This window comes from Euprymna scolopes, chromosome 5 (assembly GCF_053919585.1).
Source record: "Euprymna scolopes isolate OS-2025 chromosome 5, ASM5391958v1, whole genome shotgun sequence".
Classification (NCBI taxonomy): Eukaryota; Metazoa; Mollusca; class Cephalopoda; order Sepiida; family Sepiolidae; genus Euprymna; species Euprymna scolopes.
In genome coordinates this window covers 127,770,195-127,784,723 of record NC_136486.1, presented here as the reverse complement: position 1 = coordinate 127,784,723, position 14,529 = coordinate 127,770,195, and the positions used below count along the sequence as shown (strand labels likewise).

General features: G+C 34.1%; 1 protein-coding gene and 1 pseudogene across 1 annotated transcript in view; one reads left to right on the top strand and one right to left on the bottom strand.

The window, feature by feature from the left end:
* LOC145276968 (uncharacterized) overlaps nt 1-14,529 on the top strand; it is a 925,232-nt gene that overhangs the window by 286,876 nt on the left and 623,827 nt on the right. The gene's annotated exons all lie outside the window — the stretch shown is intronic.
* Nucleotides 5,276-5,392, bottom strand: LOC145277116 (5S ribosomal RNA; annotated as a pseudogene).

The window sequence follows — 14,529 nt, the reverse complement described above, 5'->3', positions numbered from 1 at the left end:
TATCTGTGCCTAAATCCAAATGTAGATTCCATGAGCAAAGCTTTCTTAGAACTGCACGCCAGTGGAACTCTCTGCCGCTTGCCTGTTTCCCACCTGACTACAACTTGGACGTCTCAAGTCCAACATAAACAAACTCCTGACAAACCGCCCCCTTAAGTAAGACACTCTATCAAAACTCCTAATACTAATGATTGCTACAATACTATCTCATTGATTACTGTACACGCAATAACCCTTATCCCTGAGTGGCCTCATGTAAAAAAAAACCCCAAAAAACCGGTGTATCAATGTGATTATGCCGTATGTCATATACAAAATAACCAAATCAAATGATATTTGTGGACTTGAAAAGATAAACGGATTATTAAAATTTAGACATCAAATTTCATTCATTTCCGATAAATCAGATGATTCTGTTGTTGGCATCGGCTCTCCAGTCCCCAATATCTTTCTATAAAGACAGAAGTAATCACGTGAAGGTCGCCAACATCCTAAGTGAAAGTGTTTCTGTGGAACGAACTGGATTCGAACTTGGCACACTCGGGTTATCAGTTTTTTAGCCACTTTCACCTCTCAGAGTACAATAATAATTGAAAGGACATTCAAGTAGAACTACTCATAGAGTAAATGTGGTACTTTGGTGCCTGTTAATGATTCTAACTAAAGTAGGATAGAAAAGGGAAGATCACAGACTTTTCACTACACATTTTTGCTGACCTTGCACCTTATTTGTTTAAATGTACACCATTTTTCAGCAGATAATTAATTGCCCCCCCCCCGACAAAGGAGGGATTGGACCTAGAAATTCACTTTCGTTCATCCGTTCGTTTGTTCACACTTTTCTCAATAACCACTCGTTAAATTATTTTGAAATTTTGCATAAACATTAATTATAGTGCAAGTAAAATTTTGTCAGAACGGATTTTCTGCGCTACTTCTGGGTGCCCTCCTAGGAGGAATTATAAAGGTAAAATTGTTCCGAAATCGTTTGTTTGTCTACACTTAATGACCACTCCTTGAATGTTTTTTTAAATTTTGCACAAACATTAGTCATGGTGAAAATAAATTCTTCACTTGTGGAGGGGGGCCCCGCATGCTTAGATTGTTCAAAGTGTAATATCTGTTCTGTCTTCGGTCGGAGGATGAGAAATCTTTTTGACTGGAATAATTATTTTTGTACTATCACATGCCCCATTTTTAGGGGAGCTGAATATTTTTCTCATTAAAAATCGATGTTATGTTTTACTTTGTTCTTTAAAAGAAAGTTGGAACAACAACGTTCCATTACTTCATCCATAAAATGCAACTACTTTGCCCAGACGATCTTTGAAATTTTGTCTGATAAAAAAACTCATGTTATTTTACTATACTGTGGCTTTTTTTTTTTTCGATGTGGATGCGTTATCGGCAGCTCCTGTTACTCTCGCTTCTTCTTATTTGTCCCTCAGTCCTCATTTTTTTAAATGAGTGATTTTTCGGACAAAGGGAGAAGAAAAAGCTGTTTTCTAGGTTGGCAGTATTTTTGCGAACAGTTGGCTGAGATGGCGGAAATTTTCTGTTTCTATGTCTATCCTTGTAGCCATGTCACTAGTAAGGGTGCTGGAGGTAAACGTTTTGTCTGGGCTGACGTTATCCGCCTGATAGTCAGGGACCCGAACCTTGGATTAACCACTAAGGAGGCTGTCCTATCAGCAGGTGCAAAGTACTGGGGCTGCTGTATTGCCATTTGGTGAATGGATTCTGGACCATGCAGTAGCTTCTGGTGGGGCCTCTCGATGCCATACTAGTGGGTAATTGTTACGGCTTTACCTTATCATTAACTACAAATAAAAAAAAAAAATTCTTCGTTTCTTTTTCTCTCTTAATTTCCCCTCTCTGTCCTGCTCTAAGTAAATCTGTCGACCTAGTCCACAAATTCCAAAATTTCATCATGACAAGTTTCAAGAAAAAATACACGATTAAACCCGGTTCCCCAACTTCCAACGTAGACCCCTACTACCATGTCTCCTTCTCCAACATCAGGGGTCTTCGTTCTAACCTTCCAGAGGTTGAAACCCAATTACAGGAGACTAAACCAGACCTTTTATTTTTAAGTGAAACTGGCATTGGACAGGCTATTTCCCTAGATGAGTTTGCAATTTCAGGATACTCTAACTTAACTTCTAAATCTGACCCCCAAGATCGCCATGGGCATGGAATATGTGCCTATATTAAAGATAGCTTTCCATGTGGGAGGGACATCTCCAGGAAAGATCCTAACTTACCCTATATGTGCTTCCGGGTTGCTTTAGCTCACACTACTGCATTTATATTTACTCTCTATCGCCCCCACAACAGTGGAGTTACTATCTTTCAAAGCATATCTGAGAAAATTGACCAAGTCCTTTCTACTTATCCTTCAGCTAACATTCACGTATGTGGAGACTTCAATGTTCACAACGTTGAATGGTTGACCCACTCAAACAAGACCGATGATGAGGGGAGGTTCTGTCATGATTTCTCCATTGCCTATGACCTCACTCAGATTGTTCAGGAACCTACCCGTGTGCCCGATAATGATGGCCAGTATGCGAGCCTACTAGACCTTTTTCTCACAACTTGCCCTGAACTATGTTCAGTTTCTGTTCTGTCGCTTCTTGGATCTTCCGACCACTCTGTTGTATCAATTAAGATAAAAATGAAATGTAATAAGTCCCCAGATGTACCTCTTCATCGTACAGTATATCGATACACTAAGGCTGACTGGGATAGCTTCCGTACATTTATATCTGATCTACCTCTGCATTCCATGTTTAAAAAGGATGTATCCTCTATAGTATTAGACCTAACTGAATGGTTAATTGTAGGTATTGACCATTTCATACCCTCTAAAAAGTTTCAGAAAAAACCTAACAGCCAGCCATGGTTCTCTCCAGAATGTGCTGCTGCCATTGCGCACAGAAATCACTTTTTCGACTGCTTCAAACGTAATAGATGTATGGAAACTAAAGCCGTTTTCAGGACTGCCAGCAACCATTGTAAGAAAGTAATAAGGAACGCAAGAGAGTTGTATGCTAAATCTGTTAAGTCCAAAGTAGCTGAGCAGCGGCTTGGTTCCCACCAGTTTTGGCAAATAGCAAACAGAATCCTGAACAGAAGCGTGTGCTCCATCCCAACTATTATCAATGGACCTGAGGTAATCTCGTCAGCATCAGACAAAGCCAAACTCTTTGTCAAGAACTTTGCAGCAAATTCTACCCTTTGCGACCAAGACCGCCAACCCCCAATATTTCCTCCTGTATCAGAAAACACGCTATGTGATATACGTATATCTGTACGTGATGTTGCGAAGCTAATCAAAAACCTTGATTCCAGTAAAGCAACTGGCCCTGATGGTATTCCAATTATAGTACTCAAAAAACTTCAACCTGAATTAGCGCCCATACTTACAAAACTGTTTAAACGTTGTCTTAAGGAGAATAGTTTCCCATCTCCCTGGAAAACTTCATCAGTATGCCCTGTATTTAAGAATTCAGGTGATCGCTCATCCCCCTCTCAGTACAGGCCAATAAGTCTCCTGTGCGTCATGAGTAAGTTGCTAGAATCTGTGTTAAATACAGAAGTAATCAAACATCTCAACAAAAATAACCTTCTTAGTGACACTCAATATGGTTTCCGTTCTGCTAGATCTACAGCAGATGTCCTTACAGTTATATCGCATAGGATTAGCAAATCTCTCGACGGTGGCAATCTTTCTAGAGCAATTGCTCTTGACATATCTAAAGCCTTTGATAGGGTATGGCATAAAGGTTTACTTCATAAGATCGCTAGCTATGGTATAGCTGGAAAAGTCTTCTCAATTATTAAATCATTTCTTTCTGATAGGTTCATAAGAGTAGTAGTTGAGGGGCAAAAATCAGAAGCTCACAGTATTAATGCCGGTGTCCCTCAGGGATCCATCCTGGGCCCAACTCTTTTCCTGATCTACATTAATGATCTTCCAAATCATATCCTTACATCATTTGTAGACATTTATGCTGACGACACTACCATTTATGGTACCACATCTAAGACAGTAAACGACCAAGTTCTCTCCAATTCTCTCTCCTCTGATCTTGAGCATGTAGTACAATGGGGAAAGGAGTGGCTGGTTACTTTTAATGCATCTAAAACCAAGCTTCTCTCTTTACATCATCAACATTCTAATCCACATTTGTCATCAATTGAAATGAATGGCTCTCGTCTTCAGGAGGCCTCAAGTTTTGACAGGCTTCTGGGCTTGACCATTACTCCTGACCTTAAATGGAACACGTATATCAAATCTGTTGCCAAGGCCGCTGGAAAAATGGTGGGATCTTTCTATCGATCCAGTAGATATCTCACTGCTGATGCTATTCTCTACCTATATAAGAGCCAGGTACGTCCAAGGATGGAATACTGTTGCCACATCTGGGCAGGAGCTGCTAGAAAGGACTTGTCCTGCCTTGATAGAGTTCAAAATAGACTTCGTAGCCTCGTAGGAGATGTCCTTTTCTCCTCCTTGCAACCGCTATCTCACAGAAGAGATGTTGCGAGTTTGTCTCTGATGTATCGTTATTTTCATGGAAAGTGTTCAAATGAGCTTCAATCTTTGGTCCCCCCTCGCCAAACTTTCACAAGAAACACTCGTCTAGCTGTAAACACTATCAATAATTTCCCCCACTCTTTATCTGTGGCTAAACCTAAACGTAGATTCCATGAACAAAGCTTCTTTCTTAGAACTGCACGCCTGTGGAATTGTCTTCCGTTTTCCTGCTTTCCGGCTGACTACAATATGGTTGTGTTCAAGTCTAAAGTAAATAAGTTCTTGATGAGCCGTTCCATATAAGTTATTAAATTTACCAAATTTTCATTACTAATGATTACTATATTGACCAATTTCTACTGTACACTCTTTAACCCTTATCCTTGAGTGGCCTCTGGGCCTTGATAATGTGGTGATGCCTTTGTAAAAAAAAAAAAAAAAAAAAAAAAAAAATGGAAATATTTACTTCATCAAATGCTTTATTCAAACGTCAATGAAATTTTAATAAATCGACCTTTTATAGATTTCTATTTTTTACATGTAGCATACAGACAATGCTTCCGTTCAGTCTTGAAAGACAAAGGATGCCCCCTGTAGGGGCAGCTGCGTGTGTAATTGTGGGGCGAGAGTTGTGCAATCCCTAACCGCACCTCTCCTGAATCGACATTGCTTGATTCCAGTGACAAGAAGAAGTCCAGAACGACTGGAAACAATGCCGAGATAAGCAGAGAGCACATACAGCACCTGGAAGTCCCAAATGGTCACCCATTTAGTACTGACCAGGTTCAACGTTGCTTAACTTCGGTGATCTAGCGGGAACCGGTGTGTCAACGTGATTATGCCGTATTATACATGTACATATTTAATAATAATAAAAAAAAAAAATTAAAAAAAAAACGATTTGATTCAGGGAATCTTAAATAGGACGACCCCCGATATCATGGTGAATGATAACCTTAGCTAGGACTAGCATAGACCAACAAAAGGTACAGTGACGAGGATGACCATCGACCACCCTCCCTAATTTTTGAGTGGCCTTGTGTCTAAGTTTTTGTTTTCTATTGTGTCCTTTTTGTACATTTCGGAAAAATAAAAAATAAAAACATATAACTCGAATACTTCATTCAAAATATTCGTTTCTTCTTATTTTTTTTATTTTTCTTTATTTTCTTTTTCTTAGTTTCCACGTTTCTTTTCCCTTTTTTTTCCTTCGTATTGTTTTATATTTCTTACTCTCTATCTTCTTCCTTTGCTTTTTCTGTCTTATTTGCCATTTCTTTCCCTTCTTGTATCTTATTTCTCTTTCATAGCTTGCTTTCTCCTTTTGTTTCCTCTATTTTTTTTCTCGTTCTTAAATTTCTCTCGACATTTTTCCTTCATTTTCTCTTCTTTCTTCCTCTCTTCTTTTTTCTTTTTTCCCCTCCCCCAACCATCCCTTTTCTCCTCCTCTCTCATAACATTAGTGAAGGTAAAATTATTCCCAACTAGCATTATTAGGGTAAAAATACTCTTTCATATAAATAATAGAATTCGTCCAAAAGTATCGCAGACAAAATAAACCAATACATGACATCTATAAAAATAAAAAATAAAAAAAAATCGTACTTTCCAACACTGGCAGAATTAACTCATTGTAGAGCTTTGGGCTTCAGACTTCGAGGTTCTGGTATTTAATTTCGCTAGGTTCGGCCATGCTGATGAGTCTTAACACGACAAAACATGCATTCGTGAATAGTTTAATATATAAAATGCACCATTCCTGTCTGTCTGTCTCCATATTTTCAAACTCTATCTCTTCCGAAACTATAGGTCGTACAGCGGCACTAGGGGCTTCAAATATCTTTTATGGAACGTTCTTTCATGGGTCTTTAGCCGATTAAAATTGTTTTTAAGGGGTCAGAAAGGGGTCAAAATTGAAAAAATCCTTATGCATTTTGTACATTCATCTTAGTTTATTTTTAATCAGTTCATATGCGTGTTACGTTGATACAGTGGTAACGTCACCAGCTTTGAATGCTACAGTTTTGCTTTTGGTTTCGATTCTAGTTAATGGCAACAAAAATTTTATGATTTAAATAAAACATCGAATTAAAGCAACATCTCCAGCAGAATCCGTCGCTACTACTATTGTTGGTTTGCAATACCATGATTTGTCCACACTGACACTGCTCCGTGGTCGACAACAATCTATTTGTCTGCAAAAAGTCAATTGTTTCCCGGGTGTCCGACGTCAAGAATGCAATTTCGCGCATATTTGAGGAATTTACATTCATTTTAAGATAAAGTTTCTGGAGAATTTCCCAAAAAATACGAGTTATCGTCCCCTGTTCTTTGATCGAGAAGCACCACCTGGCGACAGTTTAGTGAAACGCACCAAAAATGATGACCGCCGTCCGTATACTGCAAAAGTACCAGAATTTGCTAAATTTCTCTTCTCAGATTCTTTGATTTTGAGTGAATTAAATGTCGAATCGATTTTTCAGCCAAACTTTGAACATTTTAAAATACCTTTTATTTTTACGGAAATCGCTCCAAACAAAGCATAAAGCCACTTCCGCGAGGAAAGTTTATTTTCTAGACCCGCCCGTCTGTAGAACACAATACCGCATGGCTGCTTTCCAACTGACCGCAACATGGTCGTTTTCAAGTCCAATGTAAACAAATTCTTGCTGAGCCACCCTCTTAAATCATCAAATTCTGCCTAATCACCATCATCATTTCCAATCATCACGATGCTGTATCGCTGTCCGCCTGGCACTTATGTAATCTTTATCCTCGAGTGACATTTGGACTCTGATAAGCGGAGAGACTTTTGTAAAAAAAAAATGGATAAATAATAAAAGTATATTAAATTTTCCCATTTGTCCTAAGGATACAGATCGCAAGGACGTGGTTAGATATTTTTGATTGAAATTCTAAGTCATACATTAAATATCTAAGAAATATAATATGAAGATTTTTTTCTCCGCGATAAAAGCGTTGTTTAAGTTTAGATTTATTTATTTGTTTATAAATCAAAATTTTCGATGTCATCGCATCTTCGTCAGGATAGACACATTTTGCGCCATCTTTTTTTTCCTTGCGGCATGATGCCACTTAAAAAAAATACGTATAACATCATGCCACGAAGGAAGAAAAAAGAAAAACTGTACATCTTGACGAAGACGCGATGAGGTCGAAAAGTCTGATTTATAAGCAAATAAATGCTTGTTTATTAAAAAAAAAAAAAAAACTGCGTTCAATTGGCTTACTAAACTTACATTTTGAATTTACCTAACAAATAGTTTGATGTTATTTTTCGGCCATATCTATTTTATGAAAAAGAATGTTTTATTCGACTACATAAAAATAAACTTTATTAATTATTTCTTATGAACTAACTAAAAATTATAAAGACGTTTATTTATTTATTTTTCAAGCTAAAAAGGATTTGAAAAAATATGTAAATATATGTATGCAAATATGTTTATACATTTTCGTGTATTTCACTTTTTTATTTTCTGTATGGGAATCGCTCCAGACAAGACGTCAAGCCATTTGATGTAAGGAGCTAACAAGAACGAAAGATTATTATCGTAAAGAATAGAGATGTCTTTTGACTATAGTCTTGAATTTACTAAGGTTATAAGAGAAAAACGGTCAGCAGGAATGGTTCCACAAGCCTGCAGTTCTTGGGAAAAGCTACTAAAATCGGAAGCTGTATTACAATGAGGTATCAGAACAGCAAATTGAAGACCACTAGACCAATGAATCAAATGAGTTGAAACAAAAGAAGCAGGGTAGACCATTAATCCTAGTGCGAACTAGTAATTTATAAAAAAGGGATTCCCTTCCACTTAATGACCCTTTGAGGGTTGATGACTGTCATGTTTGAAAACCATAAAATTAACATGCATTAGAATTAATACTTTGAAATAGTTTCCTAAATAGTTCTATACTGAATACAATAAGCTCGAAATTATTCCTTAACGCTGTGTGATTAATTTACAACTTTTTCGATTTAACAATGTTATCATTGAATTACAGTGAGGCATATGTATATCCCGTATTGTGAAATTATTTTATATTCCACCCGGGTATATATATATATATATATATATATATATATATATATATATATATATATATATATATATATATATATATATATTTTTTTTTTTTTTTTTTAATAAATTAAGTTAGACTAATTACCTCCCTTACACCCATCAAATAAATAAAGTCAAGAAAACATGACAATTATCTCCCCTTAAAAAATGTTATAACAATATTCTCTATATATAAACCGTAGCGTCTTTAAATCAAAAATACGCTAACGGAAACAATTTATTGCACGAGCGTCCCCCTTTTTAAAATTCATCATTCAATAAGATAAAAAGCTATAGCAAACATCTAAATGACTACTTTAACCACAGTTCCTGATTTCAAAAAAAGAAAAATTAAAAGGTAAATATCTCTCTATATTTTTAAAGCAAATTTATTATGTAAATTCAAAAATATATATTTTTCTCTACTTATTTCTATCTCTAACCCATATTAATTTTCTTATAAATTTTAAATCCAGACCTTTCATTTCAATTTTTCAGATTCATCTGCCTTACTTTTAATGCTAGGTTTATTTATGGTGTCTTTTAAATTCAATAAAAACCCTCCAAAATTTGCTGATGAGGAGACCTTGCTTACCAAAAAACTATATATAATTATTCTACATAACTTGATGTATACCACAATAAAAAGCATTGTTTTCCGAAACGATCGTACAGATAATTGATTTTGTTGTTGTTCCTCCTTATGGAACGAAGTTTTAATTTAATTAAAATTTGATTTTTAAATTTTAAATTATAAATCACATTACTTAATATTGAATTAGCTCTAGGACATTTAACTATCGAGGTTATTATATATCTAAATTACAACGAGCACTTTCTATTTCCTGTATTTTAATTAAACTAGTAATTTCACTGTTACATTAAAATACACTCAGCTCTTTAGACTATTGTTCTAATCTCCTTTAAATTATATATATATATATATATATATATATATATATATACACACACACTTCAGAATAATGAAATGAAATATATCTACTGATACGCTGATTTTTGGTTTTAGAAAATATTATTAGATGTAATATTTTATATAAGACAATCCCAGCCAAATAAAATTGCTCAATATACAAGATAGAGCAAATGAATCAAAATTTATGTACTTAAATTAATCTTCGAATACAGAATTTTTATTGTTTGAAAACAAAGAATACAATTGAATAAATTTCCTTAACCGATGAGTTTTCGATGCTTATTCATCTCCTCAGAGGAAAAGTATTAGCAAATGTTTTTTCATTGGTTTGCACCTTATTTGCTAAAAGCAAACTGTAAAAACCAACATGCCTAAGGATTTGTTTTAGAATAGCAGAAAATTCGTTTAAGTACCCACATAAGTACAGCACAATATTAAACAAAAACTCTATAGAAAAAAAATATATATATATACTACAATGCCGAATTTAGCCCAGACAATAGTATCAACAACTAATATGAAAATAAAAAAAGCTCAGAATCTTCCCCATAATTTAGTCCGTCTTTCTGTTCTTTCTTTTTTCTTCTTTTTCTTCTTCATTGTCCTTTTCTTTACCTCTTTATCTCTTTTTACTTCTCTCATTTATCCTGTTAAGTTTTGACATTCTCTTTCCCATATCGTCTCTTATTTTGAGTCTATAATTTCACTTAATGCCTCCCCTCCACTTAAATTTAGTGTTTGAATTTTTTTTTTTTTTTTTTTCATTAAATAAAATATATTTCACTTCTTTCATTTGAGAACCAGATGCCTTCGGTGGCAAATAAACTTTATTGCGTCGCCCGACAAGTGACTTTTGGTTTCTTGCAAACATTATCATGTTTAGTGTAGTGACTATGTAATAATTGTCTGTATAAATAAAAGTATTATGTGTGTGTGAGTGAAGTGAACATTCTAAAACCAAATATATATTTAGTTTTCATTCATACTATTTCATTGTCTTACAAGTGTTTCATAAAATGGCGGAAAAACACCAAACAACTTTCAGAGACGGTTTATATTGGAAATATTTTCCCTCTTCTCTTTTTTTCCTCTTTGGATTAAAGAGGATAAAAGTTGGTGCAGAGAAATGGAAATCCTTAAAAAATTATAAGACCCATAAAAAAAACTGCCTATTAAATATATATTGAAACCCTTCTGAGGAAAAATCTGTAAGAATTTCAAGCCTACGACAATATAACCTTTAAAGCGACATATTTAATTATCTCTAATTATAGCTGTGCTTACGAATGTGAGGTTCAATAACTAAAGTCGAGAAAAATACACGTGTTTCGTCGTTTATGACTCATCAGTGTGGTTACACATCGGGCTTCAGGTTTCCAATCTCACTATCACTGAGCTAACTTCCGATTGTGCTGTAATGTACCGCTTTTTCAGATATGTCATTCATTTGGTTATTTTTGTTTGCGATACTTTTAAATAAATTCAACTATATATATATATATATATATATATATATATATATATATATATATATATATATATATATATATGGATGGATGGATAAATATAGATATATACAAATATATAAAGGTCTATATTTAATCAGACTAAATTTGTAAGGATACGAAACTAAGCTTCCTATGAGTTTCGCTCAATTTTGTAGCAATCCAAGTAAAACAATCTCATTGAAATCACTGGGCAATAACTTAATAATAATAATAATATATTATATATATATATATATATATATATATATATATATATATATATATATATATATATATATATATATATATGAAAATTGAAGTTGTTATATGAATTCATATCCTGCAAATATTATTAAAAAGTTTACTCTTTAGCTCATCAGTTCCAAGCAAACGTAAATTAATTTACTTATTCATTGTTAGCTTTCGGTAAATTCAATATTTTCACTTTCCAACGGTAAATTCTAACAGATAACAAAATCTGCCTCTCCAATCTAAATCTCCGACTGTTTTTTTTTTTTTTGTTTTTGTTTTATTGTATTTTTTTTTTTTTTTTTTTTTACGCGGAATATATAAATTGTCTTTGAGCTGTTTGGTGTTTTTCACTATTTCACGAAACACGTGTAAGACATAATTAAATATTATAAATGAAAATAAATTAAGATTTGAAATGTTCACTTTCGACATATATGCTCTGAAAGTATTAATGCGGTTTCATCTAGCTTAATTAATTGTACCAATTGGATTTTATATATATATATATAATAACCATATATATATCTATAAAAGTGAGAATGTGTGTGTGCGAGGATAATTCTCAACCTACATACTCAACAAATTTTTGATCTGCAGACATGAAATTTAGTATATAGAGTACTCAGACACGTAGAAAACGTTTTAATCGGTTTTCATCTAAAAAAAAAAGGGGGGGTCAAAGGGGTCAAACTCGAAAAATTAGTATTTGGGAGTCATCGGATTTTTATCTGTGTTTCAGCTGTTTTACGGATGTGCATGTGCGACTGTAAAACATGAAAGCTTCTTTATGTTAAGAATAAGTAGGTTTGAAAACACTTTGTAAAGATCGTGCCAAGCTAGTCTAATGATTATCGTACTTGACTCACTGTCTTTAGGTTTCGGTCTCAGCTCCAGTGTATATACTTACAAAAACTGAAATGTTCAGAAGAAAACCTAATCCTCGCATGCATATGTCTCAGTTTCTGTATTAATTAAAATATAATATTTATGCGTATTTTTCGACCAGGCAACGCCGGATGACCTGCTAGTAAGTGTATATATATATATATATATATATATATATATATATATATATATATATATATATATATATACATATATATATAAAGTTCAAGTATATTGTTAACATGAACTAAAAACCAATAGTTTTTCTAATGCTCAATAGAGCTTATAAATAAGAAAAATTATTTCAATTTACTTTATACAAAAGTGCGATATTTACATTAATGATAGTTGGGAATAATTTTCTTTTCATCAATGATATGGTCTCAAATGGGTATATGTATCTATATATCTATAAAAGTGAACCTGTCTGTCTGCGTGTGTCTGTGTACATGTCCCTACGCAATAACTCTGTCAATTTTCAGTCTACAGACTCGAAATTTGGTATACAGGGCACTAAGATTTGGGAAAATCCAGAAATTTGGCTGTTAAGAAGTCAAAGTTTAGCGTTTTTACCTTTGAGAACTCTACCAAACTCCTCAGCCAATTTTGGGTCTAAACACGTGAAATTTTAGATATAGGTTTCTTGGACATGGATCAAAATTAATAACTTGATTTGAGCCTAAAACAATAAATGTTAAGGGGTCATAATAGGGGTCAAAGTTTTTAAATATTTGACCTCTGCGGTCTCTACCAAATTACTCAGACAATTTCTGGTCTAAACATTTTATATTTTACATAAAGGGTATTCAGAGATAGGGCAAGCTTTTTAATCGGTTTGGGTCGAAAATTTGAGCTACCAATATATAAATGTATGTATGCATGTCTGCATAAAACTTTCGATAAAGGCGACGGATTTTCACAAGATCAGTACTGTTTTGAAGCTCGACCCTTCAGACGAAAAATACCGAAAAATTGGCTAAGAACATTAATTTCTTCACCCTCAACTTGGCACTTGTCTACAGGGAGGGGTCGCTTTTTTCGCCGATATTTTTTAAAGTCATCCCCTTTTTCTGATTGTCTAGCCTTAATTAAGACCTACTTCACTCCCGGTTTGACGGTAGTCATAACAACAAAGACGTCACGTTTTTCCCCCGTTCTTTTCCTCCTTCACGATACGGGTTCGGGCCTGCCTTCCTACTACCACTTTTTTTTTTTTTGCTCAACATATACCTCCAAACACCTGGGCAACGCCGGCCTGAAATGCTAGTATATATATATATATATATATATATATATATATATATATATATATATATATATATATATATACACACACATTTTTTTTTTTTTTTTTAGAACTGGGAATGTTTCTTCGCAAAATATCAAGATATTCCAGATTTAGTTAAATGATTGTTTGGATGGATGAGTAACGCGCACAGAAATATGTCACCACCTTGAATTGCAAAATGCTCATTTCAACTTGTCGACATATTTCTATTACTTTTACGCATGCGCAAATTCATTCATAGCTTGAATTTTGTTTAATTTTAAATCTTTCTTATCTCTCTGTTGATAGTTCAAGCGGTAGGGAACGCAGCCGGAACGCTAAATGACTTGGTTTTCGATTCTAGCTGATGGCACTCAAGTCATTTTTTTTTTTTTTTTTTACATTTGAAATTAATAGAATTGTCGCTGTAATAATAAATACGAAATCTGTATGTATTAAAATATATTTGGAGCCCCTCCCCGCGAGGCAATTAATAAATATTCCTTCGATGTTTTTTTTTTATTTTATTTTATTTTTTTTGTTTTTAGAGGCCATAATATGGACACACTCCCTTATTTGAAAATTCAAATATATTAGATTTGCATTTAATTTGATCCATGACACCGATTACGCAATATTCGCTCAATTTAAATTAAAGACTATTTCAGAGCACCTAAAAACTTAAGCCTTCAATTTTAAACATTGTCTAGTCTTAAAATCATTAAAATACAATGGATTTTGAGATCAAAATCAGAATAAGGATTCTAGACATAAGTGCTAGTGTCATTATATCTTGATTTTGATCTTCGCAGTGGGAGGGGGCGATAAACATGACAGGTGCAAAACGCATATATCCGCATAGTGTGTTTAGAGGGAGTGAGAGCAGAATGTAGATAAATACACAACAGGTAGGTATACGCACACACACAACTAAAATGAAGACATGTTATTGATGACACGCTAATGCTGAAAAGAGAAGAAAGGAATATTGGTTCGTGTGTATGGCTTCTCTCTCTCTCTCTCTCTCTCTCTCTCTCTCTCTCTCTCTCTCTCTCTCTCTCGAACGCACGTGTAAA